At 34.9% G+C, this 16,244-nt stretch overlaps 1 protein-coding gene across 5 annotated transcripts in view; it reads right to left on the minus strand.

Annotated features, from left to right (window-relative positions):
• klar (klarsicht) overlaps nucleotides 1-16,244 on the minus strand; it is a 1,308,544-nt gene that overhangs the window by 1,006,753 nt on the left and 285,547 nt on the right. Inside the window, exon 1 of one of the 5 annotated variants that reach the window (XM_069829507.1) lies at nucleotides 8,395-8,515. The exons of the other annotated variants lie outside the window; for them this stretch is intronic. The gene's annotated coding sequence lies outside the window, so the exon portion shown is untranslated. Of the gene's footprint in view, nucleotides 1-8,394; nucleotides 8,516-16,244 lie in introns of those variants that run through there. 5 annotated transcript variants of the gene reach the window in all.

The raw sequence follows: 16,244 nt of genomic DNA on the forward strand, positions 1-16,244 counted from the left end.
AACCAGGTCGACTATATTCTCGAATATCTTTAACCTCTGTTCCTCTCTCAAATTGATAATCCAGGTTTCAAAACTGTACAGAACAATCGGCAATGTAACTGTTTTATAAATTCTAATTTTTTTCCTTAAAAAAAACGGAGTTCAGAAGTAATATGAAGCTTGTGGTACAACTACAAATAAACACGAGTGAATCATAATCCTCCGTTTTATATTCTCTCCTAAACTGTAACGGTTATACTGAAGTCACACAGCTACAAATAGTAATTATACGTACTACACAGATTTGAATATGACGGTTACGAGTTAATAGAAGCAGATGGTAGCGGTTACACGAGAGACAACACTGTGTGTATTCATTACCAACGGAAGAAGATTTTGCTGCTGGCTGGGATGAAGAAAAAGGAAGAATACAGACGCCAGGCCAGCCACAACCAAAGGTCAAGAGCATCGATACAAAATGTGTAAAAATACTGTGGAAGCCTTGTGCGAGATAAAGGAAGTGAAACAATGTCTGACATGCGTCGACTGCGACCACCAATGAAGTAGACGATGTTATCATTAGGGCTAGGATTTTGATGACCTATAAATCATGAAAAAGTCCTAAAAATAATGCATTTGTGAACTAAAAATATTTCAAAAATGTCCTTAAAATGCCCTAAAAATTGATCTTACATAATTGGCTTAGTAGGAATATTAATATTTAGACTAGTAATTAAATTAAATTCTAGTACCAACATTCAAGTTTATTTAATTTTCATAATTTTCTAAGTAGTACACTTTAATTAATTATTTTATCTGATATAGTTTCAAGGCCACTCTTATCCGGAACTAACATGTATACAGGAGTCTATAAGTTATTGATTGGGTAGTTGGACTGATCCATTACATGGGGTGTACTACGTTAAAATGACAATATTTGTGTAGAAAAACGATTAAAATTATATACAAAATAATGGGTATTTATAGAAAAAATATGTAGAGAAAATATCAAAGGAAATAAATAATATTTTACATTAATAATGGGGATTATAGCCAAAATTAAATGAAAATACCTAAAAAAGACCGAATAAAACAAAAAATGCTCTTATGAGTTGTAAGAGGTGAACTTCGTATTCTAAGCCATATAAATGTTCAACCAAGACCGAAAACTTTCTTCAGGTACCATGCCAGAAATACTGCTTTCTATATTTCAGACAGGATATAGAATATGTTGTTACACGTAACAAAATAATTACCACCACCGTGGTGCTACTACTACCACTACAACTGCTACTACATTTACTGTTGCTTTCAATGAAATAATTCATTATAAGCAGTGCCGGGTATTTATGGAGATCGCGAAAATCACGGCATAATATACACGAGCCTGACTCTTACGGTAGTGGCTAGAAACATTTTTGTTTTATAAATGTAATTTGTACTCACTAGCTAGCTAGTTAAATAAATAAAATAAATAATATAAATAATAGATTTTTGCTGATCTTTACGAATTAATTGATTTTGATCAATAATATGCGGATAAAACAATCGTGAAAAATTGCGAAATAGAGTTCCAATAGCGAAATATGAACACATTCCACGAATTATTACTATTGTGTCGTTTTATAGCGAATTTCATATTCTGAGTTTTATAATTACTCGAATTTTTTTTTTTTCACTTCAATTTGTTATATATCCAAGTATCATACATTACATGGTATTGCAGTGTCCTGATTACGTTAGTGAACTCAAAAGACGGAGAATTCAACATTTAACTCATAATTTGAAAGTGTTAATTTGAGGGGTGCAAGTTTCCCCCCCCCTTTTAATGAATGTGTGTTAAATACAGTCTCAATCCAACATATATTGTCTATTGGCCATACCCTACCTTTACCAGAATCTAACGAACCTTTGATGTTAATTATTTCGACAGTAATATTCGTACTGAGTTAGTACTCCAATTCCAAAATAATTGTACAGTGGAAGCTCTTAAGTTCGACAGAAAACAAGTTCGACATCCTATGGTTCGACTGCTTACGTAGGAGAATTAGACACGCCCCTATACGGGCACTAAGAAATGGGTTTGCCATTTGAATGGAAATTGATCCTTGTCTTGTAGTAATACTTTTGTTAAAGGAAAACAGAATATTTTAGTGATTAGGACAACCATATTAATCACTGATTTTAAATTAATGAACTCTTCTTTTTCTATTTGAGAATTGTGCCGTTTGTGAGACGGAACTGTCGAAACCCACTGTGGTACTAGAAGCGCATACACAAGTCTCGGGGCGGGCAGGAAATGCAAGTACAGTACTGTATTCGTTGATGGATAACCAATAAGAATTTGTATTCATTTCACCTGCCACAGCCACTACCCTTATTGGACTGAACTTTCAATTCTGTTCAGTCGAACTTAGGAGAGTCCACTGTATTTTCCAAAATTTCTATTAATCTCTGTCAAGAGTACAAATCGATCTCCAACAATCTCCGCCGACATCAATATTAAAAAACACAAATGATAAAATTAATCTTCATACCTGCCCCAGATTATAAGAAATAGCCACACTTATACCTAAAAATAATATCCCAATAAATATGTAAATTTTGACTTAACTTTCAGTTAATGTTAATGTGTAATTATTATAAAAGACGTGTTAGAGAAAGTAAGTACTGAAAGTGTAATTAATAAGTTCATGAAGTACAGTAGTTCACGCTAGTATAGACCTACTCTTATTTACTGCATGAAATCTACTGTCATTGTGGTAGTCCGCCAGAGGTGTTAGCAGAGGCAATACAGAACGGTGCAGAGGGTGGTTTCTCACGTGGTTCTCTGTTAATACTTCGAAAGCAAAAGTGAAGAAACTGCAAGCCGTAGTAAGTGTCCCTACAGTAATAAACTTGCTATACTTCATGCTGTGTTTGAAACAGAAAGTTCAATCATAAATATAATTACTTGAAAGTGAGTTGGAACTACACGATTATCCCAGACTTTGATTCGTCAAGGAGCACTTCTGACTTTAATGTTACTAAAAATTAAACCAGCTATAAGATTTCATCGCTTGAGTTGCAATATTTTCTGATTCAAAAAATAATCGACAGTAGTAAGTTATAAAACAAATAACACAGAGCACCAAACCGAAGTTAGACATTTAAATCAAGTTTGTCACTCGGAATAACTTTTAATGTAAAAGAGCACATTGAACACTAGAGAGTGGTTATGTGGTGCTTAAGAGAATTGTGTTTACCAAGATACTAAATTCTTCTGAATAAATTTAACATTTCAGATTACAAACAAATTTTTCATATTATCCCGCTGTCGTCAATTCCACCGACCCTACGATACAGCCGCTTTTGTTAACATTATGTATTAGTCGTAATGACATGAAAGAAATCAAAGTCTTAAACAATTTTTAACTCAATAAACAATTGAGGCATCACATAATAACTTTTAGTTGCCATGGCTACATGCTGCCCGGAATTTGTCTTGCGAGATCGTGCGTATTTGCTTGGTTTCCGCACAAAACCAATCCGCGGAAAGTCTAAAATTCTACATTCAGTATTCCCAACCTAACACACATAACAATTTCCCTCTTCTTACCGCTTAAGTGACATATTGATTTTACTGCTTTAGGCTTTTAACATATTATTTTTAGAGACGTTCAATATAGTAATAATTATAAATTGGAAACTTACCGCTGCAATTTCACCTAAATTGCACTGTTAATTATTGTTTTTAAATATTTGCAAAAATTAAGTAAACTCTACAACTCCACTAAAGTTACTGCATTCGTGATGCAAGTAACATTAAGGAAGCCGTGAAAAAAAATCAACAAGATTCCAGACTCATCATAGGCAGGGGGAAAAAAAAAGACAGACGTATATCACGGCCTGCTGGAGTATAGTAAACACAGAAAACATTTTAAAGCAACAATGTAGAAGATAGATATTTTTGTTTTGCAAATTTGCCGTCATTGAACAGAAACCAAGATGGAGATTTCATTGCAACTAATTAGAAATTCCTCTTTCAGGTATGTAATAAACGATCTTCGCACAAAATAATGTACGATACATGAGCGGTATGTTTTCTTTCAATTCTCGGAAATTTAAAAAGCTCAACTACGTTTCGATTTTTCAAACTTTTCCTCGAACATGAAAACTTCAATATACCGCTCTTGTAACGCATATTACTATTTCTTCTTTCCTAATAAAGTGTTCGCTACCAAATTCTCCTAGTAGGGCACTGATGTCAAAGCGCCCAGCTTGGTTTTGTTTTCGTATGTTCGATGAACAGCAGACCTAAACTGTGTAGCAGTGTCGGGTGACGTCATTCAATACCTACACTGTTGCGGGACGCTTGGAGGCTTTAGGTAATCAAACGCAGGACTCTATGGTCCATCCTACGGTTCTGTAGAGTAGAAATATGAAAAAAAGACCTCTGCGCAAGTGGTATGTGGGAGGGCAGGACCAATGACCGCTCTGGTCGGAGGCAATGGTTAAACAAAGCTACCAATCGCTTGCAGGACGGGGATAATTTCTCTCTGAAGACACTACCACGAGAATCTTACCCCTTAGTGGCCTCGAGCTGATGCACCCCGCAATACACTCCGGCGCAGATATACTCCGCCCCCATATGCGCCAAGTCTTTCTACAGATTCCTGGACTCCCGAGGAAATAAAATAGTGGTGCGAGTTCATTAAATTGATTTACGCCTACGTTTATTATGAAAATTAGAACTGAAATGTTTATGCATGCATATCCGTTTATTGAAGAGAAACCGGATATGCGCCAGCCATGTCCTTGGCAACCAGTACGACAGGCGTTAATGAATAAACAGCTTCTTGAGAAATTTCACATCCCTACATTGCGGTTAAGCAACTAACAACTTGTTACGTCTCTTAGACACGGAAGGAGATCAACCTACTCAATCAATGCAAAATCAACTTCAAACAAGCGGAAATATTGTATGTACAGTACACCCTTTGACATGGAAATTGGTCACTGTTCAGAGATTGTCTCATTTCGGAATAGCTCGGGAATAATCGTGTACGCTCGTTACACGCGGGCGTTTTATATAGAGATTCGACGCGAGGTCTTTGTATGGAGAAGTAGAGATGAGCTTAAACGATATTTTCAAGTATCTGTGACAACTGTGACTGTGACAATTAAATATCTGTGACTTTTATCGGTGATTTTGTCACACCGATATTTTATATCGGTAAGTAAGCACAACATGCATGAATTACACCGATATTTTGTCACACCGATAAAAATTAACAGGAAATATTGAAGAGCAGTGAAATGTGACTACGATTTCTCTATACACGCCACACAGCAACGATTTATATGGGAAAATCCAACAAATAAATTATGTACATGTACCATTAACAAATAAATACTTACCTAACTGAACAGTAACATGTCAAAAGTTAACCTCATGTACCAAGAGGTTATATTGTAGATATTGAATCAGTTGATATTTTTTAAATGTAGTTCGGTATGGAGAAATTGAGGTTATGTGATTATCGTAATCGTTTTAAAAATTGAGCCTTTTTATTGAATATAACATAATGGATAAATTATTTTAAGTCGTGCATTAACATTATAATATTGAGTCATAGAATAAAAATTAATGAAACATAAGTATTCGGAAAAAACATTGGAAAATAACTACAAAACAAAACAGTTGTTCAGACAGGATTTTACACAAGATTAAGTACTGGTAACCAATGGTGTTATTATTTAAATCGCGTAATAACTACATCATTTATAATACAGACGTGGACAAATTATTAGCAAAATTGAAGACTTTTATTATATATTTTTACAAAATATGATTCTTCAATTTAGACTACAGTTGACATTTTTGTGTATTTCCAAATAATTATCCAAATTGAAGATTTGTATTGAATATTTTTCAAAATTTAACTCTTCAATTTGGACTACATTTGATATTTTTGCATATTTACAAATTATTAGCAAAACTGAAGGTTTTTATTGTACACTTTTACAAAATTCGATTCTTCAATTTGGATTGCAGTTGACATTTTGGATATTTCCAAATTATTAGCAAAACTGAAGATTTTTGTTTTACATTTTTACAAAATTTGGCTCTTCAATGCAGTTGACATTTTTGCTAATTTATACGTTATTACCTAAATTGAAGATTTTTATTATATATTTTTACAAAACTTAACTCTTCAATTTAAACTACAGTTGACATTTTTGCATATTTCCGTCTACTGTAATGATGGAAATATCCAAAATTGTCAACTGTAGTCTAAATTCAAAAGTCAAATTTTGTAAACAGAATTATCATAAAAATCGTCAATTTTGTTAATAATTTGTCCACGTCTGTAAGATGGAGAAACTACCGCCAGATTGCTGTTATTGTATCATGCGCATGCGCAAACCTACGACGTAGAGGAGAAAATATCAGTCACAGAGTACAGAATACGGAGCAGATTTCGATAGCGATATTTTGTCACAGATATTTCGCGTCATCAGTCACAGGTTTATCTGTGACAAAAAAAATACCTGTGACAAAATATCGGTTTGTGAAATATCGGCCATCTCTAGGGAGAAGAAAGAGCTCTATCGCTAAGCGTTAAAGGCTGCGTAGGGAATATGTCGTTTCGTGACATACAGATACATCGCTGCTACGACTTGATTTCATCCTCGGACCTCGATGTTTAATATTTCCCCGTTGTGAATCTCGTGTTAACAAGAACGACACTTAGATAAATTCATGCTAGAGGACAGCGACCATTTTCCGTGTTAAAGGATGTAAAGATACGGAATTAAAATTTGGAGCGAGGCTTGATGGGAACCTACCTGTATGTAGGCAACAATTTCGCACGACTTCCACAAGCAGCATATACACAGGGGCTCTTGTTTACTGCACATGCGCACTCTGTTGTAAGCGAAACAACTCCCAATTTATAACTTGTATTGGACAAGTCCGTCGTCCAGATAACACATTTCGGACACTCCGGTTCGCTTGTGGCATCCAAACAATTCATCATCGTTAATTAATTAATGTAAACAAAACGCCTGTGGTGCACCCTAGGTAGTATCTAATGAACTAAGTGGTCTATGTGTCTCGGCACTAATGACATCTATGAATCGAACTCATAGAGTCTGGACGAATAATTGCAAGTTAAAGACTAGTCACTGCACAAAAAAAAAAAAAAATAATAATGATAATTTTGTCACTTTCATTATTTAAATTATTTATTTTTTTACTTCACTTAATTAAGAAAAATCCTTACATACCGGTACTTGTAGGAATATATTTTCGGAAACGTATTATTTGTCTTTCTTGTGTTAAATATTATATTACCTCGTTAACATGTTACAGCCTGCTATCGGCCATCTTCAAAGCTTCTTGGCGCCTTTTGTTTGTGTTTCCTGTGGGGGTGTGTTTGTGTAGTGTAATGTGAAATCAAAGAGTGCGTGTTCTGAAATTGAGTTGTGTGTTGAGAACACATCCAAATGAATCCTCAACACACAACTCAATTTCATAACACACACACTCTTTGACTCCACATTACACTACACAAACACACCCCCACAGGAAACACAAACAAAAGGTGCCGAGACCAGCAACAATCAGTTCTCAAGATGGCCGATAGCAGGCTGAAACATGCTAACGAGGTAATATAATATTTAACACAAGCACGACAAATAATACGTTTTCCGAAGTGATACAGTGTTAAAAGTTTTGTAATCAAGATGTATATATTTTATTATTTCGTGTAATTGTTCATTGTAAAACCACAGTTCATGTTTTTTTATTGGGTTATTTTACGACGCTGTATCAACATCTAGGTTATTTAGCGTCTGAATGATATGAAGGTGATAATGCCGGTGAAATGAGTCCGGGGTCCAGCACCGAAAGTTACCCAGCATTTGCTCGTATTGGGTTGAGGGAAAACCCCGGAAAAAACCTCAACCAGGTAACTTGCCCCGACCGGGATTCGAACCCGGGCCACCTGGTTTCGTGGCCAGACGCGCTGACTGTTACTCCACAGGTGTGGACACACAGTTAATGTTAGGACCCTATTAATGATTATGTTTTTTAAATATTTCTATTTCTATTTTAATCTCCACAAACTGTGCCTGTGTAATGGAAAATAGATTACTAATGTAGCCTATTAGTACTATTACTGCCACCGTAATCTTTTAACTGAAACGGACAGAAGCACTTGTAATTCATTATTTAACGACACTGTATCAACTAGAGGTTATCTAGCGTCGACGACATTGATGATAGTGAAATACTGTAATAAAAAAGTCATCTAATCATGGCAAATCATTTGAAACTATGTAACTGGAGCTTAGAAACCTAATCTCCCAGCACATTTCTGAAGAAAAAAAAATCCTCCGTACACTAAAACAAAATAACTTCACACTCACCACTAATACACGCTTTTTGTAGTATAAATCAGGTACACTAAAGGAATCACACACTCCCGTAGTTTACCGCCAACACTTTTCCTTTCACCGCCCAGGCGTCGTCTTCGCACTTTGTGTAACTAACTACTGATGACGTTTCGAATGAGACAGGATAACGGTCGAGGAGAAGAGCAGCCAAGTTTGAAACAAACCACGTGCCCTACTGTCGCCGGCGGATCATCGCCCGACTTCGTTTAGATGACGTCACACGCAATTATGGCAGTCCGCAGAAACATATGGATGAATGGCATTCCTTTCCCGTAATATGTACCGTATTTCCATTTCGAACAGGAACAAATGAAGAGGGGTGTAAACTTGGTGTTCTTGTTTCACGACATGCAGCGCCCTGGTCATTAACTATACTCACGACTGTAATCAAGGCCTTCTTCAGTCGGGTCGGTTTTGTTCTTATAGTAAGCATTACCCAAGATACAGACTCTGCATTTGAGATTTATATAACAGTGTAACCAAGCATGGTCGTAAAACAATGGAGGTTAAGTCGGGGGAAATTTTGTCATCATTTGCAAATAGAAAGGAAAAGAGAAATACCGGGGTTGCCATAACAACTGGATACAAAAATACAGACATTTTGTTTTTCCTAGAAACTGGGGATATTATTTGCTTTCAAGAAGACTTCTTCCTGTATTGTACAAAAATTTGGGCCACCTGAATTTTTCAAGTTCCAGATATTTAATACTTTATTTTATTTATTTGCAGTTAATTACAATGTTGAATGACAGCATTGACCCCCGGTCATATAGCCATCATTTGCTTATGAACATACAATTTTTATATAAAGGCTTACATAGACCTTGTTACATTATATGCACACATACATTTTAAAATTTATTTTACTTGTCTTCTAATTTATTCATTTCCCTCATTCGTCTTTTTCTTACTTTCGAAAAGTATGTCCGAAAGAATTTTATTATCTGTTCATTTGTAATTTATAAAACAGTTATATTACCAGTTGTTCTTTATGGTTGTGAAACTTGGACTCTCACTTTGAGAGAGGAACATAAGTTAAGGGTGTTTGAGAATAAGGTGCTTAGGAAAATATTTGGGGCTAAGAGGGATGAAGTTACAGGAGAATGGAGAAAGTTACACAACGCAGAACTGCACGCATTGTATTCTTCACCTGACATAATTAGGAACATTAAATCCAGACCTTTGAGATGGCCAGGGCATGTAGCACGTATGGGCGAATCCAGAAATGCATATAGAGTGTTAGTTGGGGGACCGGAAGGAAAAAAGACCTTTAGGGAGGTCGAGACGTAGATGGGAAGATAATATTAAAATGGATTTGAGGGAGGTGGGATATGATGATAGAGAATGGATTAATCTTGCTCAGGATAGGGACCAATGACGGGCTTATGTGAGGGCGGCAATGAACCTCCGGGTTCCTTAAAAGCCAGTAAGTAAGTAAGTAAGTTCATTTGTAATTCTTGATATTTTCTCTAAAACAATTTCACTACTAAAATTTAGCCACTCCCTTTTCATAAAACTGCGTTCACTCCAATCTATCTTGAGACATGCTAACAATATATGCTTTATAGTTTCTATTTCGTCACATAATATGCATCTATCATCATCATCATCCTTCATGCATTAGGAAATTGATTCCTGTAGCAGCTACTGAAATTGGTCCATCCATCTTTTGGCTGGTCTTCCAATATCTCTTCTTCCCCGAGGTTTATATTTCCAAAACTTATATGGTATCCTGTCCTCCTGCATCCTTGAAATGTGAGACATCCATGTATTTCTATATTCTTCTATTTTGTTGTTTAATTCATATATCTCAAGTTCTTCTCTTATTTCTTCGTTTCTTTTATGTTCTATTTTCCTGTAACCTGCTACGCTTCTCAAAAATTTCATCTCATTTGTTTGTAATCTAGAGGCATCTCTCTTTTTCATAACCCATGTTTCGCTTCCATATAGTAAACTGGGCACTGACATCACCTTATAAAATTTTAACAATGTATCTTTTCTAGCTTTTGATTTCAGGGTTCTTCTTATTGTTCCATTTATGTAATTAAATTTTTCTATTTTTTCTTTTTGATCATAGTCTCCTTCATAAGATAAGGAAACACCCAAAAATTTAAATTTATTTACCTGTTCTATGATATTGTTTCCTATTACTATTTTAGATCTTACAGGAGATTTGCCACAAAATGCCATAGTTTTAGTCTTATGTACAGATATCTCCATATTATAGTTCTTATTTATTTTCCATAACTCATGTACTGCTCTCTGTAGGTTATTTTTCATTATTTGCTATTACTACCTGATCGTCAGCGAATAGCATCGTCATTATGAAATTATCTTCATTAAAATTCTGTGTATAGTTCTCTATTTTTATTTTCCATTTTCTTAATATTTCGTCCATATATATATATATATATATATTGAATAGAATCGGCGACATACTGCAGCCTTGTCTCAAACCTAAGTTAACTTCCTCTACTCTTATCTGTGTATCACCAGCTATTTTGTATTTTAGAATTAATATATATGTTTCTAATCACTTCAACTAGATGCAATGGAATACCTCTATTATATAATATTCTCCATAATTCATTTCTATTTATTCTATCAAACGCCATCTATATTACCCCTAAAACCTCTCAATTTCCACACTCACAATCTAATCTATGCAAAACCTATGCATTTCTATCACAAATCGTTATATATGGTTCTTGACTCCATATAGTTTTAACTTTCCTGTAATTTTGTAGTGAAGTTTTGTCATTCATGTAACTAAACATATTTTGTTCGCTTTCTATATCGTTACACCTTTATCTTATAATATTCACGACATTATTTTCACTTTCATGATTTTCTCTCCACAGTTGTCGCAGACCAATCTTGTCAAGTTCATTTTTTAAAGTGCTAACCCAATTTATTTCATTGCCATTTGTTACCAAATATCTGTAAAAAATCTTAGCAATCTCGTTTTCTTCCATTTTTTAAATTCTAAACCAAAATTTTCGTATTCTTATCATAATTCAAGTTCCTGTTATAATAGACTGCACATGCTCAGTATGTTATACCGGAAATTTGAAATTTCAGGTGGCTCAAATTTTGTTTCTGGATCTGTATCAATACTTAAAAATTAAAAGCACAAATCTAGACATATCGCAAAAAAGGTGTATATATATATATATATATATATATATATATATATATATATATATATATTCACCTGACATAATTAGGAACATAAAATCGAGACGTTTGTGATGGGCAGGGCATGTAGCACGTATGGGCGAATCCAGAAATGCATATAGAGTGTTAGTTGGGAGACCGGAGGGAAAAAGACCTTTAGGGAGGCCGAGATGTAGATGGGAGGATAATATTAAAATGGATTTGAGGGAGGTGGGGTATGATGATAGAGACTGGATTAATCTTGCACAGGATAGGGACCGCTGGCGGGCTTATGTGAGGGCGGCAATGAACCTTCGGGTTCCTTAAAAGCCATTTGTAAGTAAGTATATATATATATATATATATATATATATATATATATATATATATATATATACAGGGACATCATTTTATTTTTACTAACATTTCTGATATTAACCTGGCTATACCTTTGAATCAACGACTGCTATCTCCTTCCACGACTGGAGTTCGATGGCGTAATATACAAACAATCACTTTACTAGATATAGGAGGGAAGAAAAGTAATTCATCCATTTACGTAAACTATGAAATATCACGCTTTTGAGTTTGATAATTTTCATTAGGTTTTTGTTTAATCAGAATACAGTACAGTATTAACAATGAGTGTTTTTACTCACGAACTGAGCTGTCCATGCGGACGTATTCATTATGCAGTGTATATTATACTATCTATAACACATTAGCGTACAATATAGAGAATGAAGTTAAATTGAAAAATAATCATAATATGGATATCTAAACACATTTTCAAAATGGTGACCGTTCATTTCGATACAGGCTTCAGTTCTAATCTACGTAATTCCAATTACCAGTTTCGTCCTTCGTACTAGTAACTCATGTTGAAATAATTATGTAACTATTCTATAAAAAGAGTACCTTACGTACTGTAAATTCAATCTTCACTTCTGCCCGATCCGAAAAGATAAAATTACTCAGACATGCTATCTACTGTCCGTCCAAGTGGTTATGTACCAGGATCGTAGAAAGGAAGGAAATCACGTGACAGTTAATTACTTAACGAGGCATTTTATTTAAATTATTTTAAACAGTTGTATGGTATAATATTACGTAGATGTCCAATTCCTAACAGAGATTAATGTTCTCAGAAAAGAGCTAAGATAGCCCAGCCACTAACCTCTTTCGTCATTGGAAAATGCGAACATATTTTCGGAACGTACTGTGACGGTAAGCTACTATGACTGTATATGCGGTCTTGGATCTGTGTGGGAGACGGTTGAACTTCGTTAGTAGAAGGGGTGGGAGTGAAGTACATTCAAAAACTCAGGTACAATAAAAATTGAAGTAAAAATAAAATGATGCCCTGTATAAGTGCATTACAAGAATGTAAGTTTTGATTTTAATGTTCATTTTTCACAAGTTTGCTTTTAAATTCAAAAGGAATATTTTCTCAACTTTTTTTACAGAAAAGTGAAATTTTCAGATATGTTTGTTTAGCAGTCTTACAGGTTATAAAACAATGTTTTCGTAAATCTAATATATCGTAAATACGTATTTAAGTAAAAATAAAATGATGTCCCTATATATATGTGTATATATATATATATATATATATTTGGGTTGTGATGACGTCTGCTCACAGAACAATTATTAATGAAAGGATTAATTATTTCCAGCAAGGCAGTCGCACGAAATAATGAGGCTAGAGCATTGCACTACGTAATTAATTTTTCTGGTGTTACTTTCTGCTCCTTCGCGGAAGTGCATAGTTTCGAAGTTTGGTGGAAGACTAACCAACAATTTTGTGGTGTTTATCACGAGAGGAAGACGGCGTCTTGAGCGTGACATCTGGTCCGGTAATCCTACCGTGATGCAACAGCCGTCGAATACATTCATCCAGATTTCATGACAATGCACAAGACCTGTAATTAACTTGAGAAATCTCACTACTGAAATATGAATTTCAATTTATGTGGACATTTTCCAAGTTATGCAATAAATTTCTGTAATTGCTAATGTATTGTATATCTATTAATATTACTAGCCGTACCCGTGCGCTCCGCTGCACCCGTTAGAAATACATATAAAGTAATTACATAATTAAAGTAAGACATTTGATGCAGGGAACATTCGTGTTTGATAGAAGGATAAATCGTTTAATATGTTACTTAATTTAAATTGGATCCAAATAATTAAAATGCGATCATTTTGGTCCAGAGACACTCATTGGTGCAATGACAATTCCTTTAACACGTTTCTAATTTTTATTACATGCAACCATAGTTTAATGAACATTGACATCATTTAGATTTAATGTGTATACTTTATTTTACTTGTTATAGGTTTCCATTGAATTATGGTAATAACTTAATTTTAACCCTTGTTTTCTACGTATTCAGTAAATGGCGTTTGGCCCACTATGGTTCTGAACCCATCAAATAACTTAAATTATATTAGCCTATATAATATTACATTAGACTACATATATTATATTATATTATATTATATAACATTACATTATATTATATCAGAAGTTACTGTAATAACATTATAGCATTATGTCCATCTAGAGAAACTACACTTTCAAATGGTGAAATAATAATTAATTATACAAATCGGTTAATTTAGCTTCCGATATTACTTCATACAAACACAGAAACATTCTCTGTAGGCTATCTTTCATAGCTTTCGATTGTTGCTGTTCAAGGCCCCTTATAGACGAAGTCATTTGTTTTTTAATTCATTATACGGCCTTAGATGGCAGTTATTTTAATTTTAAAACTCATTTATCTCATTAAATATCAGTCCTATCAAAATTTTTCAAGGAATAAGACTTATCGAAAATTATTTTTAAAGAAACTTTTGTTACGTAACATTTTTCATAAAAACCAATAATAAGCGAGATATTTCGATTTATTTAATTCAGGCCCCCTTATAACCCCCCTTTTAAATAATGTATTTTGAATGCCATATAGCCTATAATCTAAGTTACAACGAACATAATTTATATTCCAATTTTCATCGAAATCCGTTCATCCATTATCGCGTGAAAAGGTAACAAACATACAGACAGACAGACAGACATACAAACAAAAATTTCAAAAAAGCGATTTTCGGTTCCAGGGTGGTTAATTATATATGTTAGGACCAATTATTTTTGGAAATTCGAAAATTACCAGAAAAATTTCGGCTACAGATTTATTATTAGTATAGATTATATCGAACAGTACAATGCAAACAATGGTAATGGAATTTCAATCCACCGTTGTGGCTGAGGGGTTAGCGAGTCTAACTCCAAACCTAGCGGACCCAGATTCGATACCCGGTTGGGACGAGTTGCCTAGGTGAGTTTTTTCGAGGTTTTCCCTCACTCCTATGGATGAATTTCAGATAACTTTATCAGGCGATTGGAACTCATCTTCGCCACTTCTTTTCCTCCCCTAGCATCCTTCAATTCATCATCCCATTACTTCTTCGCGCTACAAGCGGCCCTCCGAAGCTGCTGGCTTTCTCGACCGGCCTCCGTGGATTTTATTCATGCGATGATGGATAGCTTCTGCAACGGAACCCGGGGCAAACTTTCTTGGGGGAGGACTTCCGCCTCGGATCGTTAAGGGAGGCTTGGGAGGCGGGGTTGCCGAAGCAGGAATGGTACATGGACTCTGTTGGCTGTAAAGACTGGTCGTTAAGGGGGTCAAGTGGTTAGGTCGGTGCGCGTAGAGGATCGATGGGCACGCAACTCATCCCATATGAGGGGGTGTACAATAGACCTCAGGTCGTAGTGCGTGGGGTGTTCCCTCCCTCGCTCCTAAGAAGAAAAAATGGAGTTTCAAGTTTAAATAGCGTATATTGATTTAATACGACTTTCCAAATCAGAAATGATCTAGGAGTCATTGATGACAACAAGATTTATATAACAATATAGGCTACGTTATGTTTGTTATGTAAGTACAGCATATTTATAAGAAGACCATCAGAAGAAACTTAAAGGTTTCGAAAGAAATTGATTTCTCAAAGTTATGATAGGGGGCATATTATGATTTTATTATTATTTCCTTCATTGCTCAATTTCTTTATAAGTATGGGGTCACTAGCCATACGTCAAAACCTGCAATTCGGAGGACCAAGAATTTGAATTCGGTTTATTCATCCCCTAAAGCAGTTACCTTCACCACGGCTCTCGGCCGTATATTAAAAGATGAATACGAGAAATGGGATCTAAAGAAAAATACGGAAAGGACATATTTGTGTTGGAGGAAAAATAGCTATAAAAAACGGGAAATGATTAAATTATTAGGTCATGGGAGGAGAAGAGGGTATCTAAAGATACACAAATTTTTCTGAGATGTTCAATTTAAAAAAAGTAATTAAAGAGAGATAAAAATCACATTCCAGAAATAAACATTTCTCCGTTGTGTAACCGGTCTTGTGTGTTATTTTCGAGATCGTGGCGACCACAAGTCAAAGGAGTCTTTACCAGGAAGGGTAAAAAGGCGAAGTCTGGCAGGAGTAAAAGTATAAAAAAAATGGTGTGATATCACGTGTATTTACATTTCAGCATAAGCATGTACACAAAATGTAAGACGTTGCATGGTACCACGCAGACTAACACTCTTCCGCTGTTGCCAGGATAGACTTTCCCTAGAAAACAATACAACACCAGCTGC

Source organism: Periplaneta americana, chromosome 6, assembly GCF_040183065.1.
Source record: "Periplaneta americana isolate PAMFEO1 chromosome 6, P.americana_PAMFEO1_priV1, whole genome shotgun sequence".
NCBI classification, from domain to species: Eukaryota; Metazoa; Arthropoda; class Insecta; order Blattodea; family Blattidae; genus Periplaneta; species Periplaneta americana.